The following is a 21763-nucleotide window of genomic DNA, read 5'->3' as shown; positions in this document are numbered from 1 at the left end:
GCCTAAGTGGGCGTAAGTGGTCATGTATCTGTGTGTGTGTGTGTGACGTGTGGCTGCAAATGTATGTGTGTGAGTGAACGAAAATGTATGTGTGTGTGTATGTGTGCCGTGTTGAGTGGCAAGTTGTGTACACACGCAGATTTTTCATCAATCATTTTGCTTGACTACGCCGCCTAGTTCACATTTTAGGAGACTTGTAGTTTAAAAAATTGGGCCGCAGAGAAGCCCCATCGATAGTTGCCTCGGGGATAGCGGAGGGGTGTAGGTGAAATCTAGGATGTGGGGTGGAGAACGTGGGCAAACATGAAAGCTCGGTAACACGAGACCCGGGAGAGAGCTCCAATGGCGCCTTAAGCGGACAGATGCACAGATAGATGGATGCCGTGTGTTTTAAGACTTTAAGAGGGCATCTGAAGCTGAAGGTCGAAAATAAAACGTTCAGTGGATGGATGTGCTCAGAATGAAGGCTGAAAATTGAGCATCGAATGGTTTCACTTATCGAATAGAGTTAAGCGAGGATTTAAAATAGATGGAGGGGCTGCTTCCCTTTACTAATAATGATTGGCGTTTCTATGAATATATTTTATGTGGCATTTAGTTGTAGAGTCTAAGCTTACCTATCTTAACTAATTATCAATAAATATATAGAATTAATTCCGCTGAGTTTTTCGCAAATTAAATAGTTTAATTTATTGATTTTGTAGACCATGCCTGGGAGATAAATCTGTAAATAATGGAAATATACAGCAAATCAGATTCCGCTGCAGGTGCCACGCGTTTGGTTTTTTCCTTTATACATTTTGTGTACAAAATTGTTTGAAAATGTTGCCAAAATGTTCGTGACCATTTAAATAATTTGAATTTTTTGTTTCTCTCTGCACATAAATAATTCGCTTCAGTCGATTGATAAATTAAATCTAGATTAAGCTTCATGACTCCCTTGAATCAAGTTAATTTTTATCGATGGAACCAATTCCATATCGTACGCGTATTCCTTCCAATTGGAGCTGCCCCATTATGTACCTCAAATGAAGAAAGCTATTCTGATCCTTGCAGCTTAAGTCTATATCCCTTTTGTGGTGAGCAAAACATCTTATTTTTATCCTGGTTGTCCCTGCTCCGGCTCCTGTTCCTGCTCTCTCAATTGTTCCCGATGCTCTCGACCTGCCTCAGGTTTTCTTTATGATGTTTCTGATTTCGAATGGTTTTCGATGTTATTGTCCTTATCTGCTGTCCTTTCTATTTCACTTCTAGCCCCCGCACCCGCCCCAGCCCCAACATCCACCTCCTGTCGATTCTGAGTGTCTGAGGAGTAGACATAATAAAGAAAAAGAATGGAAAAAATGTATGTGTGTGTGTGTGTGAGTGGGGAAAGGTATTGCTCTCACACACACCCATACAAATGGAGTCGTCGAAATTGCTCCACTTTCTCTCTGCTTCTGTGTGGGTGTATGTGTGTGTCTATCTGTCTGCGGGTGGAAATGGGGTATGGGGAGTACAAATCCAAAATACCAAAATTCCAAATCCCAACCCTCGTCGTAGTCATCAACCTGGCTCCACATGGCCACCCTTTCTGCCTCCCATCTTCTGCACCGAGAACTTGCACCAAAACACTTAAACATGAACACGTTGTCTGTGTGTGTGTGTGTGTGTGTGTGTGTATCTGTGTTCGTCCTTTTTTATTTGGGTTTGTGTGCGTCTACGCACAATATGTTTCGTCTTTAACCCAACCGAAAGCTTCGTTTTCGTCAGTCTGCAGACCGAAACGAGTGGAGCGGTGTGGAGTGGAGTGGAGAGCTTCACAGGAGGGGAGTCCTGCCTCTACTGCTTGTCTGCCTGGCTGCTGCCTGTTTCCTTTCCTTGTGAAAGTTTTAATGTGATTCTTTCGTATTAATTTCGACATCGTCATCGTTGCTCTGCCCTTACCTTCTCTCGTTTTGCTCTCTCTCTCTCGCTTCGTGTTCCTTCTTCTTCCTTTGGCATTTTCTATTTTTCCTCCCTACGCACTTTTTATTGCTCGTCTTACGTTTGCCTTCGCTTTCGTTTCATTTCGTTTCGTTTTCGTTTTCGTTTCTGTTTTATTTTAACAACATCTTCGTCGCCAGCATTGAATTTCTGTCGAGCTCGGCGCTTTTTTGCCCCACTCTGCCCAGTCCTGCCACTCACCCACTAAACTTGGCCCTTACCCATCCCTGTCTCACACTCTCCCACTCTCTCCCTGTCTCTTTCTGCTGTGTGTGAGTGTGTAAAGTTGTTTGTTGCTTACTCTTTTATGCTCTCGTCATATGAAAACGCGACTTTGTTGCACTAAACGCAAGTTGGAAGATTTACAACTTTTTGGTTTAACATACAACCAACCGAAAGGGGTTGCAGAGAGGGGAAAAACTGTATAGACAGGTTGTGGTGGGGCATGGAGAGGCGTGTGTTGAAGGCCACGTTCAAGCAGACAACAAAAAAAGAAATAAAGGAATGCTACATGAAGCCCATGAGAGGCAATGCACCAGCAGGGAGTAGAGCGGGAAGCGACCATGATCCTTAAAAGAAAAGTTATTATGCATAAAATGGAATATAATCCACCCGTACACACGGCCAGTTTTTGTAGTTTATGTAGTGGGAATAGGAGATTGGATGTTAGTGTGGAGTGTGCAGAATCTGGTGTCAGGAAATGCTGAGGGGGTCAGCAAATAGTTTATGAGCCTAGAAATGGCAGAGGGACCACCTGATACCCGGTAGGTGTAAACTTTAAAATGTTTCCAGCTACAAAATTCGGCTATTAAATGTGAGAGAAGTTTGCGCACAATTAAATGTGGGACGTAGATAAGAAACGAATATAATTTCGCACTGAAATTAAATATTAAGTTTCCGCAGACTAGACTCCCAGAATGTTGCTCCCCTCTTACGTAATTTCTCTACTTTCTTCAAGTTTCAATTGTTTTAATCTTAATTTTATAATGTTCGAAGGTTTCCTCCATCCCTCATTCTCCATTCTCTATGCTTCCATAGGTTCTCTTTGGCGGTCTCTTTCAATTGTTAAACAAAGGAAAGGAAAGTTTTTTTTAATTGCTCATTATGTTTGATTAAGGTGGCTGCACTTGCCGCAGTGCCCTGCCACAGAGATGCCCACAGAGCTACGGCAGTAAAGCTCATTTCGTTTCGCTTGGTTAACGTATTTTCATCAGAGACGTACATCAAAAGCATTTCTAATCAGGACAAAGGAGAGACGCAGAAGGCGTGCAAACAAGTTGCAAGTTTATTTCTCAGCTTCTTTTTTGTGTGTCTGCTCCCCGCCATTGTAATTCTCCCACTCTATCTGTCTGTCTGTATGCGTGCTTGGATACATATGTACGTGTGTGCTTTTTTTTGTGGGGGAATTGGAGCACATGGCAGCAACAACAACAACAAGATGAGCAACAGAGACAGAGAGAAAAATCATTTGAAATCATGCCCCACTCATAAAACACTTAAAAGACAATTTTTCTGTCACTCCGGGAGTGAGGGTAAGCAGAGAACTTGTGGCCTTAACTCTCTCTGTCAGTTTAGGGTTAATTAAATAAATTTCTAAGCCACGTTTTGCCCTAAAAAAAAGTACGAACGAACGAACGGCAGGCAACGCTCAAAATTGGTTATACATAAATATTTGTGGGAGTTTTCAGCAAGCTTTTCTCCCGCTTTTCCCTCTTTAATATTAGGAACAGCAAACGCTAGCATCAATAAGCAGTATACAGGGTTTGCAACAATTGGCAGAAGTCCTTTTGGACCCCCGCCCTGCGCTTTCAAGTGTAAACAGAGTTCCGACGACTTCCCTGAGTCCCGTTTCCAAGCAGCACTCGACTCTCTCATCCTCTCTCTCTCTCACTATCTCTCTACGTTTGAGTCAAAAAATGAGTAGCCCGAAATTGCACTCAAACTTTCCATCAATGGGCGATGAGTTCTGTGGCACTGATAACAGCCACATGTTCACAGAATGAGGCACACACAGATAGAGCTGTTTAAAAAGATGTCCTAGTCACTGGTTAGTGGAGTGGGTAGACACCCACATCCTGTGAATGGTTAAAAAAAAACACACACGCACACAGAGCACACAGAATCCTAAGAGTAACAGCGCGGAAAACGTTTGATAACGCCGCGCGCACAAAAGCCCAGAGAGCTCTCTATCTCTCTCTCTCTCCCTTCACAGTGTCGTCTGTGTGTGTGTGTCTGGCTGTGTCGCTGTATGTGTGGTAGTAAATAAGCAAAAGGCAAAGACGGAAATAAGAAGGGCAGCAAGTGGACAAGACAATGAAATTGTCATAAATAACAACGTTGTCTACCAACAACACAGAGCAACAGAGCAACACACAGAAAAAAATAAAGAGAAAGGGGAGAAAGGAAGTGTGAATTTGGATACCGAAGCATACGATACCCTTGCAGATCTATTGCTTCCATGACCAATGATCCGATTGTGATTTATATTCACGATGCACCACATAGAAGGATCTTTGCACAGTTTCGTTTCAATTGAAAGTCCCTAGAAACTCCTCTTGCGCTGCTTCCCCAACATCTACCGATAACAATTATACCCTTAATTTAAGGGTATAGCTAGAGACTATAACGGAAGCAACTACAACAAAGAAATCCCCAGTAGCTGAGTGACTGGGATTTTTTCTCAATTCTTTTTCATTCTTTGCTTTATTTTTGGGTGTCTCTTGGTCAGTGGCTCAACTCTTTTTATCATTTTGCCCCCCAAAAGGCCGTCCCCAGGGTATTTACAGGGCCGTCAGGTGGATTACGTTTATGGATCGTTATAGTCTCTCGAATGAGAGCAGACTTTCAACGGAAGCACGACAAATCAAGAAGAGTTCATTAATGTAACCTCCTGGTCTTTGTATTATTCTCTAATTAATTCTACAGTTTATTGTTTTTTGTTCTTTAATAATTTATTTTACTGTGATTCTTCTTTCTTTTGATCTCTTTTGATCCCATGTTGGCCAATTTCCCTTACCATCCATCGATAACTTATTGATTTATGAGAAAAGTTTTTAAAAAATAGAAGTGCAAAAAAAACTTTTAGTTTCGGGAATCACTTAAGGGACACTCCTCATTCGAGTAGCTTTATTCGGAGCTGGCTTTCTGTACTCTGTACTTCCCCTTTCTTTTTTCATTCTTTTTTATTCACTTCACTCCTTTTTGTCTGTGTTCTGTTGGATTTTGTTCTCTCGTAACTGATACTCCAAATGGCTGCTGCGGCTGCTCTCTAAGTGACTTTTGTCAAACTTTTGTGTCCGCTACTGCTCCGTGGCGGCTATCATTCGGAATATGGAGTACTTATGTACATATATATCTAGTTATCAATGTGGGGGGTACGGAGAAACATTAAACTAATGTTTAGTTGGCATTCGTAACAGTTTTGCGATGGTTGCGACCCTCGAAACTTTGACCGTAAATTGTGGCACGTGATGGGCGTTGGGAATGGCGTCGCTGTAGGATGCTGTGGCATGGACACGATTGGACTAGAACCGGGCGTGACCAAGGCAATTGTTATTTCTTATTGCTTCAGTGTTTCGCTTTCAGAATTGAATTTTTATGGTCTGTGACAGTTTTTGAGTGCGGGGCATGGGAAATGGATATATCCGTAAACGAAGTTGGGTCCATCGTTTCTGGAATTCAGGCTGGGAGAGACTCTCCCCCTATCCAATTACCTTTTGTGTGGTGGCAGTGCAACAGGCAGTGGGAAAGAGATACAAATGTATCTGGGGAACAATGCTTAAGCCCCGGCTGATGATTTCCAATTCTGGCTTAGTAGCCAGTCTTTTGTTTTGTTGGCTGGCAAATCAATCAATGGAAAACTGGAAACTCCACTGACAGATTGATTGAGTCTCCTCCATCAGAGATAGATAAATCGATGAAATGACAGTCCATTCCCCCCACTTTCCCGCTTCCCACTTAATATTCGAGTAAACATTTAACTAAATAAATATTCGCACTTTCACTCACTCTTTATCTTTCTCTTTCTCTCTCTCTCTCTTCCTGTCTCTCTCTTTTTCTCGCATCCATAATACAGATAAAATCCAATTTCAATAAACGTTTTTCTTTTTTTTTGCTTTCATTAAATAAATGCAATATGCAAATATTTAAACAAAAAACCATACAGAAAAAATGATTAAGAAAAGCAAATAAATAACGAACGAGAGGAAACCCACAGCCAACAACAATGTGTTCATAATTATTAAAGAATTAATTAAACCAAAAAAGAAAAGAGCAGAGAAAAGATTAAAGTTTAAAAGTAATTATGCTAAACAGAAACCCAAACCATCAGTATCTGTATCTGCATCTCTACATCTCTGCATCTGCATCTGCACCCGCATCTGCATCTGTATCTCTGTCTTTGCTGCTGAATGCACAATGAGAAGAAGCCAACAAGTAATAACACAAAATGGCAGCTCCAACTCAATTCATCATTCGATCAGCAAACCAAATTCAGCAGGCAAACTATCCAGCAATTCTATCATCAATTGCCACTGCCATTAATCCATCAGAAAACGACAAAAAAGAAAACTAAAAATTAAATTGCACGCAGCTAAAAATCCAACCAGCAACTAAACTAAAATTAATATCCAATTAAAACAAATATTAAAAAATTACCTAAACAGAAACACAAAGGCACAGAGGCAAAAGAGGAGCCACACAAACAAAACAAAACAAAGCAAACCAAACCAAAACAAAGAGCAATTAAATCTTTCCATTAATTATGGAACATTCATCAACATTTTTGTTGTGTTTGTTCCATCTTCTAAACGAAAAGGTCGCCGAATGTTTCCAGCTGCTGTCATCAGTTGAACAACGCCGACTGGGAAAATCTACAACTAAATTTACAACAACAAATTCTACCACAAGACCAACAGAAACCAGAAAAGTGAACCAGAAGATACAGCATCCACGACAGCAGCAGCAGCCTCAACTTCAACTCTACAAAAAATTGCTGGGTAAGTGGAAAGAAAATTATATGGATAGCTTGGAAGGGAATGGGACAGTAGAGCTCAAAACGAAATGCTCCATAAATGGAGCGAATTAGCACATGTTGAAATTAAATTTCCACACAATTTTCTGTCTAGTCAAGTCAAACACGAGTCGAATCAACGCAGGATACTCGTATGCAGGCATCACAAAAAAAAGAATGTAGAATGTAGAGAAAGATTTATGACTCCTGGATAGCCATAACGATTCGGGAATACCCTTTGCACTTGCTGGAAAGTGCCCTGCAGGACAGGAAGCGGAAAGGAAAGCAAAGCAAAGACAAGGTCTAGGGAACACTCAAAGAAAAGGAAACTGAAAAACAGAAAGAGAACTGCCAGAACGTAGTTAGGTAGGTGAGAGTCAGAGGAAGGACGACAGGAAAAATAAATGAAAACTGAAATTGTAACGGACACGGGAAGTGTCGTCTCGTCAGCACTCTCTGTCTACTAAAGGTTGGCCGGCTAGGCTCAGGGAAAATGGGGTGGGTGTTGTGCTGCGAAAACGAACTCCGTCACCTAACAAAATCGTAGACAGATTTACGGGAACTGGGATCGGAATTACAAACCCGGACGGAACTTAAGGTCCACTACCTACTGTGAAGAGCAAGGTGGTTGTGCTCTTCCCTCTTGACCCACCCTCCATGTAGAATAACATAAGAATATGCCATTATGGTTCTACCCAAAACCTTCTGCTGCTGCGCTATGTGCCTTAGGAACCCCTCCCAAAAATCAGATTAGAAATTCATGTTAATCGTTATAATTTTACTTTGACTTGTATAACTTCATGTTGTTTGTAACCCCATTATTTCTACCCTAACCCTTAAAACTATTTTTACTGCATGTGTATATATATGTGGGGCTAATTTAAGACATAGGAATTCAAGAGAATGATCAAATATGAATAAAAATAATATAATCAAAATATAAAGTAAGAATGAATTAATTAAAGGAATTAAATGGCATAATTGTAGTGATGGTAGTTAATAATAATTCATTTTATATATGGTTAAGCATGCATGTCTCACTGTGTAGACGCTATTCTCCTGACCCGGAGTGTGTATGTATATATATGTGTGTCTACTTACAGACTTTTAAACAGCTGCTGGTGTCGTTGGGCCCAATTTCACGTTTGCAATAAAACTGTTAAAGAAATGTAGAAATATGCAAAATAACAAGAAGCGTTATGAAGAGGTATTTTACCAATACCCTTCCATGGACAATGAGACCGATGATGCACCTTTTAAAATCTATTCTTAACTAGGCATAAATTTTTCATTTTTTCTTCTTCTATTTCTAAGTTAACGTCTAGGAATATTTAATATTATTAAACAATTTTCTTTTCTATTTTTTTCTTCGATCCATAATTTTTCATTAAATTTTCTTTTCTAGATTTTGTGATTTATTTTTCTTCCCTTAAGTGGCTTTTTAGAATGTCGGCATCGAACAATTTTAATAACCTGAGAGAAGGAGAGAATAGGTGACATACGGTCAGGTGGGTCTAGTTAAGTGTGCATAGGTGTATGGTCAGCCGCAAGGGCAATGACCGCTGAGCTAATTTTTCCACACCCTACATGTGCAAGCACCAACATTTTCTTTACACAAGGCGCGGTGATATAATATTTTAGATGGTTTTATATTGTCGTTGTTGTTGAGCGGCTTAATTGCGCGTGAGATATATGTATATAAACGGCTCGGTCCCGATCGCCAAGTCCATCCGTTTCTATGCCTGCAGGCAAGGTCCGGTGGCACCAAGAAGAAGGACTGATGATCGTCATGAAGCGGACCCCCCCTCCTTGAGGGGTGGTCAGGCCAGGTCAGCAATTTTCTGCCACACGTGGATCATAACCTTATCCAGGGTTTGGTTTTTTGTTTTTGTTCTTTGCAGCCACAACACTTTTCAAATGGTTTTATTGGGTTTATGTTCCCTTTTATGGTTTTGCAGAATTTTCACCACGTTTTTTTTTTTTTATACGTTCTGTACGCACATTAATTAAGTCTTCCAACTTTGAATGCACTTTTTGTTCTCTGCAGCATGCACTTAGCCTAACTATTTTACCCCTCCAAAAGCTGGGTATGAGAGAGCTAAGAAGGTTCTCGAAGGGCTAGCCGTAAGCTATGCTTGCGGAGAGAAAAGCTCACATGTGAACGGCGCTCGCACGTGCAATTTCGAAAGAGAGAGCTTTTCAAGATAAAAGCTTCTGATCTTGCATTTGGGCTCTCTATGGAATGCATGTACAGTGGGGAAGGTTCAATATTTTTGCGATAAAATAAGGAGACTGTTCCAAAAAAAAAAAATTCTTAATACAATTTTTGTCCAGACATTCTAAATTTTGTATTTTTGCTCTGCAACCTTCACAACCCCCGCCAGATTTTATCTTAGGGTTTTGACCCAAGATAAAACTGAAACAAAAACAAGGAAGGGTGCAGACTTTTGTCTCTAGCTACCAAATATCCTTAATGTGAAATTTCCCCAGCTCTTTACCGTTCAAGTCTTCCAGTAGATAAATCAGTTGGCCACATTTCTGCTTTACGCGAGCCTTCACTCCAACTGGAGCTAGTTTAGCATTAACGTTATTGGTCGCGCTACTCAAAGAAAAATTTCTCTTTATTACTTCTTGACCTACCTCAAACGAACGAGGCTTGGATCTCAGATCGTAAGTGCGTTGATTTCTCTCGTAAGCTTTTGTCAGGTGTTTCTCGATGTTTGAGCGAATCTTCTGAAATTCGTCAGCTCTTGACAATTTTCCCTCGCCCTCGTTGAGTAATTCGACTTCTCGCAACAGTTTGTAATCTTGGCCATGTGAAATCATGTGCTGACCAAAAGCCACGAAATAAGGTGCCATACCAACTGATTGGTGTATTGATTTTCTCAACGAACAGTTTATGCTACTAAGGAACACATCCCATTCACGATGGTCAGTACGAACGTACGCTCTGAGCGCGGCATTAATCGATCTGTTAACCCTTTCCGCGGCATTCGACTGTGGAGCATACGCCCCTGTACATAAGTGCTGAACACCGTACTTCAAAAGGAATTTAGAAAAATCACTACTTTTAAACTGCGTACCGTTATCGCTCACTAGCACTTCCGGCACTCCATAACATGAAAATATCTCTTCCCTCAATAGGTCAATCACTATCTTGGATGTAAATTTCTTGACCGCCTTTAAGAAGGTAAATTTTGAGAAGTGATCCAGGATGATAAATATTCCTATATTGCCCTTTCTGCTTCGAGGAAAGGGACCAATGAAATCAACGTACAACCGTTGAAAGGGACGTTCGCTAACTACTCTAGCGCCCATAGGAGGTTTGAGAGAGCGTGTGGGATGTTTTGTGGTCTGGCATACATCACATGCGGAAATATAATCGCGGACGTCTATTACCATTTTTGGCCAGTAAAATCGTTGCCTTATTTGGTCGAGGCATTTGGCAATCCCACAATGTGCAGAGGAAGGTTGGTCATGCGCAGCTTTAATTACGCCCTGTCTCAAGGCTTCGGGAACAAATAATTTCCAAGACTCATCGGCTTGGTCAGAATCCAACACGGAAAACCCTGTACGATAATATATGTAATCGTCGATTACTTGAAAATCTGGGAGTTTGGAGAGCACGACTTTCTCTCTGAGTGATCGATACTCCGGCGACTGAAACGCATCCGACTTTAAATCGATTTCCGGTAACACTTCGCATTCCAAAACCGCTACTTCCGTAACACCTTCGAATGAACGAGACAAAGCGTCAGCCACTACATTTTCGCTTCCTTTCCTATGCTCGATTTCGAACGAGTAACCTTGTAATTTTATTGCCCATCTGGCTAATCTACCGCTGAGATCTGACTGGTTCATAAGCCAACGGAGGCTTGCATGATCCGTAACAACTTTGAAGGGATGACCATCGATGTACATGCGGAATTTTTTATGGCCAGTACTACCGCCAAGCATTCGAGTTCCGTTACCGTGTAGTTTCGCTGAGCCTTGTTCAGCTTCTTGGACATGTAAGCTATCGGACGCTCGCAACCTGAGTCGTCACATTGGGCTAAAAAACTGCACCTACCCCATGAAGAGATGCATCGCATTGAACTACAAAAGGCTTATCGTAATTAGGATGAATTAAAAATGGAGCTGAGCATAATTTACACTTGATATCATCAAACGCTGCTTGTGCCTTTTCATTCCATTCATACGACTTTCCACGGAGTAGTTCAGTGAGAGAAAAGATAACAGAAGAGTAGTTGGGAATAAAACGTTGATACCACCCAGTCATTCCTAGAAATCTCCTTAGTTGCTTTTTTGAGTCTTCGGTATCGGGAATTCATCCACGGCTCGTACTTTCTCTGAATTAACTTGAAGCGTCCCTCACCCACAAGATACCCAAGGTAGTCCACCCGTTTCAGACAGAACTGACTCTTCTGCACGTTTATTGTCAGTCCGGCCTTGTGTAATTGAAGAGCAACTTCCGATAAATGTAGCAAGTGGTCTTCAAAATTGCTTGAAAGCACCAATAAGTCATCAAGATATACCAGCACATGAGATTTGAGTTGATACGGAATTACAATGTCCATCAACCGACTCATCGTGTGTGGCGCGTTTGTCAATCCAAACGGCATTCTTTTAAACTGATAAAGCGGCCTATTTGGTACTGTGAAAGCTGTTTTCGCACGAGATTCTTGGTCTAATCTAATCTGCCAGAAGGCATCCTTAAGGTCTATCTTTGAAATACAGTGAACCGGCGGCAACCTACTTAACAAGCCATCCATGATTGGAATTGATACGCATCTCTGACTGTAACTGCGTTGAGTTTGCGGGCATCTAAACAAAGTCGCACCTTACCAGGTTTGATGTGCAGTGTGACAGGAGATGACCACGGGGAGCTCGGAGCTTCTTCAATAACGTCCATACTCAACATGCGATCGATCTCTGCGCATAAAAGGGTCTCCTTTGCTGGAGACAAAGGGTAAAATCTTTGCTTAACTGGCTTGCGGTTAGCCGTATCAATGTGGTGCTCTATTAGGGTTGTTAACCCTAGTCCATTCTTTTCAAATGACGGAAACAATTCGATCACGTGCTGTAACTGCTTCTTTTGAGAAATCGACAAGGCTAACTTGAGCAACTCGTGCTCGGATTGAAATGATAATTCGCTTATTGTCCATGATGATGATGGAACGATAGAAATGCCAAATCTTTTCCAAAAGTCCATTCCACATATTATATCCTGTTGGATAGATGAAACTATTAGAAATTCAAAGTCCGAGTGTATTGAATTGTAATTCAGAGGAACTTTAATAAAACCAGCTACCATCTGAGTCTGACCGTCAGCAGTACGAACAACGCCTTTCATTTTTTTTTTTGTCAGAAGATTCTTCGAGAGAATTTTATCGGCTAATTTTCCTCCGATGACGCTTTTATTGGCTCCGCTATCTAATAGCGCAAGGTAACTCTCACCGAGTATCTCAACTTGAGTAAAAGGACGAATATCGCTCGCTTTGTGAACGACCGAGGAAACAGTGACGTGACGTAGGCTTCTCTTTCGCTTCCAAAATTCGCGCATTCGTTCCGCTGAACGAGACAACACCGCTAAAGGAGGTTTGGGATAAAAAATTTCGGCTCTACGCTTCTGATATTCTCGAAGTCTAACATGGTATGGTCTGAAATGTGGAGGGATTGGTATGTCTGAGGATGATTTGGATATGTCTGGTTTAAGTTCACGTCCGGTAATAAGATGTATATGTTGAGCATCCGAGACTAACGTCGGATGTCGCGTCTTGTTAACCGACGGACATCCTGGGATACGTTTTCCGTAGTCGATTTACACTTTGCACAGTTGGGCTTGTACGTATCAGGTACACCACAACCATAGCAGAAAATACGACGAGGTTTTAGGCATTCCTGGTATTTGTGGCCCTGTTCTTCGCAATTCCAGCATTTACTAAAATCGGAAGATCGGAATGCATAAACTTCGTCAAGGGAGTCCCCTTCTTTTCGGAATTATCTTCAGCTTCTTCGTCATGACTTATGGAGTTCACAAACCTCTTGCTATTCACTACTTCGTGTCGCGAAAAAGGCTTTGACTTCAGATTTCGAAAGAATTCCTCGTGCTTGTGACACTCCTTGCGTAAGGTTGCCAAATCTGGAGTTTCGATATGAAGCAAGTCGAGCTTCAGTTCCGACTTTAAATTCTCGCGAACCTCTATGGTGACGTCACCATCCTGCATAGGCTCTCGTAAAGAGTCTGCGATAGATAGCATCGCATCTAGAAAATCGTCAAAGCTTTCATTACCACCCTGTTTACGCCTACGCATGGCTGCTTTGATCTCTCGATCCGAACGTTGGTCCTGGTATCTCTTGCAACCGGCTGCATAACTCATACCAGTCAAGGTTATTCGTGGTCCTATGAACACGCCAGTAAAATGACAAGGCTGAATCAGTAAATAAGAGACTGGCAAACTGCGCCAGTAAGGTAAAGTTTCCATTTAAACAATTATTGGTAAGACAATTCACTCTATAAATAAAATCTTCGATGGGAATATCTTTGGAAGATCCACTGAATTTTATACGCCACTTGGAAATGATATTTGAGATCTTATCAGGATGTTCACTAGGAATGTCTGCGAAATTCGCACGAGCACTAGATGGGCGTGGCCTGTAACTATTGTTACGAAGATTACTAGCGCTGCTCATTCGAGGGAAGGATGGAGCAATATCACTCTCCCATTCAAGCTGGGGCTCATCCCTGAAGTTCCTAGAAACATTTGTCAGGTTCAGATTCCTCAGCTCCGTTGTTATTTTCTCTGAAATAACTGCGGTCATATTTTGCTGAAATTTAGTCATGGACTCTGAAATAAGTCGTTGGATATTTCCTTCGGAAAGAACATTGATTCCGGCACACGTCTAGTCTGGCCAGGTCCTGGTCGAGGGTTAGGTCGTGCACTTGAGGCTTTTGGGGTATTTCGTACCTGTGACCTTGTTTTAGGACGATTTTTCGGAATTGCTCCGGTGTACGACAAATTCGCCGCGGCATTTTCCCCACTCTGTAAATTCGATTGAGATTGTGAACGCAACGGTAGCGAACACAGCTGCCTACAAATCGGGCATGTCTCATTGGATGTCAACCAATCCGATAAACACGACCTGTGGTATTTGTGTTTGCAATGGGTTTCTACAATGTCGGTGTCCTGGCTGGTATCATTGCATATAGTGCAGTGTACGACTACCTCGCCGAGATTAACATTTATATTGTCAATACTTCGCCTTACCGCCATTGTAACAAATTATGATTAAGGAAAAACGATATAGTCTTTAAGACTATGAACGATTTTTTTTTTTTTTTTTTTTTGATTCTAAATTCGAAAATATGGGCAATGATTGTGCGGGTCTCCTATCAGGCACCAGCACAGCAGAAGGAATGTCTTCGGTTGTTATAACCTTAAGTCCGTAAGCAGAAAGAAAGAAAACAAAATTTTGTTGTTGATCCTTTCGAGAAAAAGAGGAACAGGACCGAATTTTCCAGTCTGAACAAGTCTCAATTAATCCCGAGAGAATAAAGGTCATTCATCTTCGCTACTAGGTATAGAACCAATTTACTCAGAACTATCGTTCCTAGTATCCTGATGAAATGATATAATGAAGTCTACTGTGATCTTCTTCTATGCAATATATCCACTGGTCTGGGTCCGACAATGATCAGATTCCCAGCTGTTCCGAGCTGGATATATAACACAAAAACTGAACTACTTTAAAATTTGGATCAATATTGGGTTGCGGAAGGGATTGGGAAGGTTATTGGGGAAAACGTGAGGGAACCTATAACCATAGAATATATAGTTGGTAGGTACGGCCATTCGGGCCCCACGTTGGTAGATACGGACCATTTGGGCCCCACGTTGGTAGATACGGACCATTTGGGCCCCACGTTGGGCGCCATTTATTATGTAACGGACACGGGAAGTGTCGTCTCGTCAGCACTCTCTGTCTACTAAAGGTTGGCCGGCTAGGCTCAGGGAAAATGGGGTGGGTGTTGTGCTGCGAAAACGAACTCCGTCACCTAACAAAATCGTAGACAGATTTACGGGAACTGGGATCGGAATTACAAACCCGGACGGAACTTAAGGTCCACTACCTACTGTGAAGAGCAAGGTGGTTGTGCTCTTCCCTCTTGACCCACCCTCCATGTAGAATAACATAAGAATATGCCATTATGGTTCTACCCAAAACCTTCTGCTGCTGCGCTATGTGCCTTAGGAACCCCTCCCAAAAATCAGATTAGAAATTCATGTTAATCGTTATAATTTTACTTTGACTTGTATAACTTCATGTTGTTTGTAACCCCATTATTTCTACCCTAACCCTTAAAACTATTTTTACTGCATGTGTATATATATGTGGGGCTAATTTAAGACATAGGAATTCAAGAGAATGATCAAATATGAATAAAAATAATATAATCAAAATATAAAGTAAGAATGAATTAATTAAAGGAATTAAATGGCATAATTGTAGTGATGGTAGTTAATAATAATTCATTTTATATATGGTTAAGCATGCATGTCTCACTGTGTAGACGCTATTCTCCTGACCCGGAGTGTATGTGTATATATGTGTGTCAACTTACAGACTTTTAAACAGCTGCTGGTGTCGTTGGGCCCAATTTCACGTTTGCAATAAAAACTGTTAAAGAAATGTAGAAATATGCAAAATAACAAGAAGCGTTATGAAGAGGTATTTTACCAATACCCTTCCATGGACACAATGAGACCGATGATGCACCTTTTAAAATCTATTCTTAACTAGGCATAAATTTCATTTTTTTTTTCTTCTTCTATTTCTAAGTTAACGTCTAGGAATATTTAATATTATTAAACAATTTTCTTTTCTATTTTTTTTCTTCGATCCATAATTTTTCATTAAATTTTCTTTTCTAGATTTTTGTGATTTATTTTTCTTCCCTTAAGTGGCTTTTAGAATGTCGGCATCGAACAATTTTAATAACCTGAGAGAAGGAGAGAATAGGTGACATACGGTCAGGTGGGTCTAGTTAAATGCGCATAGGTGTATGGTCAGCCGCAAGGGCAATGACCGCTGAGCTAATTTTTCCACACCCTACATGTGCAAGCACCAACATTTTCTTTACACAAGGCGCGGTGATATAATATTTTAGATGGTTTTATATTGTCGTTGTTGTTGAGCGGCTTAATTGCGCGTGAGATATATGTATATAAACGGCTCGGTCCCGATCGCCAAGTCCATCCGTTTCTATGCCTGCAGGCAAGGTCCGGTGGCACCAAGAAGAAGGACTAATGATCGTCATGAAGCGGACCCCCTCCTTGAGGGTGGTCAGGCCAGGTCAGCAATTTTCTGCCACACGTGGATCATAACCTATGTATGTACAGTACATACGTGAAATTATGTAATAAGGTCACTTTTTCATTTTCTTTGCGTACCTTATCCAGGGTTTGGTTTTTGTTTTGTTCTTTGCAGCCACAACACTTTTCAAATGGTTTTTATTGGGTTTATGTTCCCTTTTATGGTTTTGCAGAATTTTCACCACGTTTTTCTTTTCATATGTTCTGTACGCACATTAATTAAGTCTTCCAACCTTGAATGCACTTTTTGTTCTGTGCAGCATGCACTTAGCCTAACTATTTTACCCCTCCAAAAGCTGGGTATGAGAGAGCTAAGAAGGTTCTCGAAGGGCTAGCCGTAAGCTATGCTTGCGGAGAGAAAAGCTCACATGTGAACGGCGCTCGCACGTGCAATTTCGAAAGAGAGAGCTTTTCAAGATAAAAGCTTCTGATCTTGCATTTGGGCTCTCTATGGAATGCATGTACAGTGGGGAAGGTTCAATATTTTTGCGATAAAATAAGAAGACTGTTCCCAAAAAAAATTCTTAATACAATTTTTGTCCAGACATTCTAAATTTTGTATTTTTGGTCTGCAACCTTCACAAAATAAAGAAGGTAAAAAAGTAGTAGGTTGCCTGATAAGGGCACAAGATAAATAGAAAGCAAGTCCATTGAAAAGGAAACAAATAGAGGAAAAAAGTACTCTAAGAGGAAGGAAATAATTTGAATTAAAGATAAACCTAATTAAAGTGCTTTTGAATCCAGAATCTTAATGAAACTTAAAGCCCTTAAAAAAAGTGCACTTATGTTTCATTTACATCTACTTTTTCTACATTAACTAGTAACATTTACCCGTAACGAGCACTACCAGATGGTCGTGTCGTTAGTATACAACTCCAACTTTTTGTTAGGGCATTTGGAAATATCCAACTTGTCAGTGGGACGCGTCGGGCAACCAGCAATCAAATAGTGTTGAGCTCAGCGCTGTCCAAAGTGCAGTGGAAAAAAATCATAGGAAAATTCAAAATGGCATAAAGGCAGCTCGCAGCTCCATGAAAAACTGCAAATCGTCGCCAAATGCAATCGCAGTTTGGAACCAGCCGTAGTCCCCTTCTTGCTTGTCGGACATTCGTTGTCGTTGGTTGTGTTATGAATTTCATATTACACACAGGAAAATCCAATAAAAATCACCGAAAGCAATTTTCGTTCGCTCCCGTTTCCCCCCGCATAAAGACGTTTTGGAAATTCCTCGCTGAATTTGTACTCTTTTTTGCTGACCAAAAAAATTTGTTTTACTCACTCTCCCTTTCCATTCGTTTTTTGTGAGCAATTTCCAGTGGCAAGCGGATGCGGAACACGATGCATTTTGTAGCGTTTTAAGCCCCCTTCAGTGTTTTTGTTTTCAGGCTGGTGGCTGTCACCCCCTGGATGTTGCTGCTGTCGCATTGCGTTTCCGAAAGTTGAAAGTTGCTTAATTTGATTTTAATTCACTGACACTGGGATTGAGGCAACACAAACAGAACACCCGAAACTTTAGTGCAAGGGAAATTACGTATACGCATTGAAATTTGCCAGCTCAGCATCAATTAAAAATTCAGCACAACTTTTACCATAGATGGGAGGAGGTCTTTGGGTTTTTGTTCTTTAATTTTTGGCATTTTTGGATAGAGTTGCTAAAGTTTCTTTTGGAACGGAATTCCCACGATCTTTGGCAATTTTCGTGCTGCACTTTTAGAACAGAATTTGATAGCCAAAAACTGCGAAATGCAAACTGAGAGAATCCGTGGTCTGTGGCCCCCTGGCTGACGGGCTGGACCGAGATGGACGTTTGCCATTTCGGCCGAAAAGTTCATTTCCCCAGTTGTCAACAGTTTATAATAGTTTTTCCTTCCCTCGATTCACCCGTTTGCGGAGTCCTTCTCATTTGTTTGATGTATTTCCTGCTTTCCATTTCCATCAGCTCTGCCTCGATGTTCTCTCCGGATACTGAACGCTGGGATTCCAGTTGGTTTATTTCATTGCAACCGAACTGTCGTATGCAAATCTGCTTTGCTGATTAAACCTAAATAATGTTGGGTCTTTCCTTTGCTGCTGTGTGCACTCCGAGATCCCCACACACATCTCCCATCCTCCGTGTGGCATCTTGGGAGTCCTGCCTTTGTCTTGGCTGTCTGTCGCTTTGAAAGATGGCCAAGACACTGAATGGTGGAGCATCTCTCTCTATCTCTTGCTTGAAGTTGAATAACTTTTTAATGGAGTTGGAGCTGCTATAACTACACATCTACGATGTTATTTTATGCTCAGATTAGGAGTAGTAAGTAGTTCCGCATCTGCAATAATGTTTATTAAATTCCATTCTGCTCAATAGTTTCCTCTTCAGAAGTTTTTTGTGTGTGCCTTTAGAGGGCATCAAACTTTCGTATTCTCGTGACTGCCTGCCGTTCCTTCCGTTTGCTGGTTGCTTGTTGCTTTCCCCCCCTCATTTTTCTTTCTCGGAAAATCTGAGACAATTTCCAACTTATAAGAGGCCGCCTGCCTCCATTTGTATAATGGGCACAGAGTCCTGCATCCTGCAGCAGTAACAGCAGCCACAGCAACAGCAACAGCTTCCGTTTGCCATGTCCTGGCGGCCACTTGTTGTTGCACACACACACATACCCATACACATACACATACATTCCTCAGCTTTTTTTTTTGCAGGATGCCTTTGCTGTATTTCCTTTTAGCCTGCTGTCTGCTGCACGTACTACAACATTTCCAATTTAATTTCTCTCTTTCTGCATCAGTGTGTGTGTGGGTGTCCTGGTGTGTCCTGATGTGTCCTGGGTATGGGTGACTCTCGGCTGGTGGCTGCTGGCCATTGTCTTTGTCTTTGTTTGCTGTGCCATTTCCCCGCTTTCCGCCATGAAATTAACTTCGCTCTCTCGCTCTCTGGGCATATATTTATTTCCCTTCTCTATCTTTTCCTGCCATAGATTATAGTTGAATATTTTTTGGTTCGCAATTTTAATTATACTACGCCAATGTCTATTAAAATTGTATCTAATGTCAGCTCTGCTCATCATCATCATGCAGATGCTTCCGCATTCCACATCTCTCATCATTATCGATGCGATGTCTGACCCAGTTGGTTGGTTGGTTGGTTGGTTGCTTGGGCAACAGGCAGCCTGGAGATGAGTGCGTGACACCTTGTGCGGTCACGTGGCTGCAGTTTAGTCACCATAAAAGAGACAAATAAAATTAATCTTAATATATGTTGGTGCGATTCCTGAATCTTTCTGAATCAGCATTTCATTTTGAGCTGGATTTCTCTCGTGATATTTGTGCTTTGTTTCGCACTAGTCCATCTCCATCGCGGTTAACAACAAATAAGCCGTTCCTCTCTCTCCCTCTCCATCTCTGTTTCTCGTCTCTGTCTCTCTCTCTCCCAGTCTTCCTGCACTTTTCTGCATTTCCCTTGCCGTTTGCGCTGTTGTTGTAATTACATGGCACTTGTTGTTTTGGCTTTGTGCTAACAAAAGCTTTGACTCCCAGCCTTCACTCCACTCCACTCCACCACCAGCCTGCCACTTCCTACTCCCAAAGGCTCCCCCCTGCATCGATTCAACGAGGAGCACCAATAACCGCACTCGAAAGCCGCACAAAAGTATGCAGCAGTATTTTGCCGAAATGACTTTTGAGCCGCCCCGCAGTTCATCGATGCATCGCGATGGGGCAATATTTGAGCATGGGGGTGTTTGAGTGTGTGTTTGTGTGTGTTGTGTGTGTGTGTACGAGTGCTGCTGTTGGGTGAGTGTGTGTGAGTGAGTGCATTGAATTTTGTGTGTGTTTATCGGCATTTGAATGCATGAATGAATGAATGAATGGAAGGCCAAGAGGGATAGTCACCCCTGTATCTATGCGGTGTCTGTCCGCCGTGTCTGACATATCGACAACACTCCAAAACTCTGAATTCAAAGCTCATTTTACATGCAGTTTTAGTTTGATTGGCTCTCGAATCGCACTTTGCCGCCTGATTAGCAGGGATTCTTCGGGGTGGGCAGGCGTCATCGGGTGCCGCAGGAGTCATCGGTGTGTTCAGGAATCTGTGCCCATTGTTAGACTCTGCTCTAATTCAACTCAAAATCCCCGATAAGTAGCCACCACCTCCCCAGTGCATAATTTGCAGGCAGCTAAAGCAAATTTGCTCAGCCCTCTCCATGGATCTCTCGGCATGTGTGTGCCTCTGGAGAGTTCAATTATGAACAGACGACCGCAAAAAGTTGAAAGCGGATACTGTGGGCCACTTACCACACGGGAGTGGTGAGTGTGTGTGTACCTGGCAGGTAATTTGAGGCCGTGTACAGTATGTTAAAAATGCAGCAGGCAGGCAGGCAGTGGCCACAGGGGAGCCCGAGAACGAGTACCGAACCAGAGGCAACTTTTTGCGCGTTTTTTGTCGCGCCTAAGCGGTTGCATATTTAACCCGTCAACAGCAGTAGGGGGATAAAGGACCAGGGTCTTACTGCTGCTTGGGTGCTTACACTTACACTTACTCTTTCCAATTTCAAGGCTCATTGTGTATGTGGGAGATTGGCACTGGCACTGGCACTGCCACAGTCTCCAGAATTCAGCCTCGGCCACTTCTGTTGCCTCTCATCATTGGCGAAGCATTAAATTGACTTTGAAACTTTTTACCTGCCAGCTTTGTGCCACTCGCAGACACACACACAAACACATAGCCAGCCAGCAACGAACTGAAACTAAACTTGAATTTAATTAACCGCGACAAGGGCCAAAGGTTTCGTTCTTGTTCGTTCGGCGCAACCCCAGCAAGGAGTACCAAGAACCCTAGCGCTTGCCTTTGCTTTTGGGCACTTATAGACACACACACACACACACATAACTCGTAAAACCTCTAATTACACAAACAGCTGACGCAGCTAGCAGCCAAAATATACTGATTTTAATATCAGCGAATGCGAGAGAGGGTGTGACTCTACGAGAGTAAGAGTCAGAGAGGAGGAGCGGGAGCTGATTCCACTCGGGAATCAAATAGCTTTCTATCCCTTGAGAAGATTTGGACCAAAATGAATTTACTTAGACGATGACGACTTCACCACAAGAGAGTCTCTTTCGGGGACCAATAGCACTAGCTCTATCCCTTTCTAGCGATTGTCTCTCAATGCGTGGTGAATAAGTTATTGGTCCTCCCCACAGCGGACAAAGTCACCTTCTAAGTAAATTCACCATGGTGTGGGTCTATGCTCTTGTCTCTCTCTCTCCCATTGTGTGTCTTTATTTGCCACCCTTTGTGGTCATCGAGCACGTGTAAATTATTGTGGCTTTCTGTGGCTGTGCTGGTGCTGCTTTTAACAGGTACTCTGAAGCATTTCAGGGTATATTCCTAGAAACCAGGTGGAAAAGATTGCTTTCTTTATAGACTATATAAATG

The 21763-nt window shown here is 41.9% G+C and overlaps 1 protein-coding gene across 1 annotated transcript in view; it reads left to right on the top strand.

Moving 5' to 3' along the window:
- Positions 1-6635: 6635 nt before the first annotated feature.
- The window catches only part of LOC117902180 (neuronal acetylcholine receptor subunit alpha-7), an 89679-nt gene continuing 74551 nt past the window's right edge, over positions 6636-21763 (top strand). The window contains exon 1 of the mRNA XM_034813347.1: positions 6636-6962. The gene's annotated coding sequence lies outside the window, so the exon portion shown is untranslated. The remainder of the gene's footprint in view (positions 6963-21763) is intronic.

The sequence above is a fragment of the Drosophila subobscura genome, chromosome U (assembly GCF_008121235.1).
Source record: "Drosophila subobscura isolate 14011-0131.10 chromosome U, UCBerk_Dsub_1.0, whole genome shotgun sequence".
Lineage (NCBI taxonomy): Eukaryota > Metazoa > Arthropoda > Insecta > Diptera > Drosophilidae > Drosophila > Drosophila subobscura.
The sequence above is the reverse complement of the archived record's forward strand: the minus strand, read 5'-3'. Positions and strand labels throughout refer to the sequence as shown.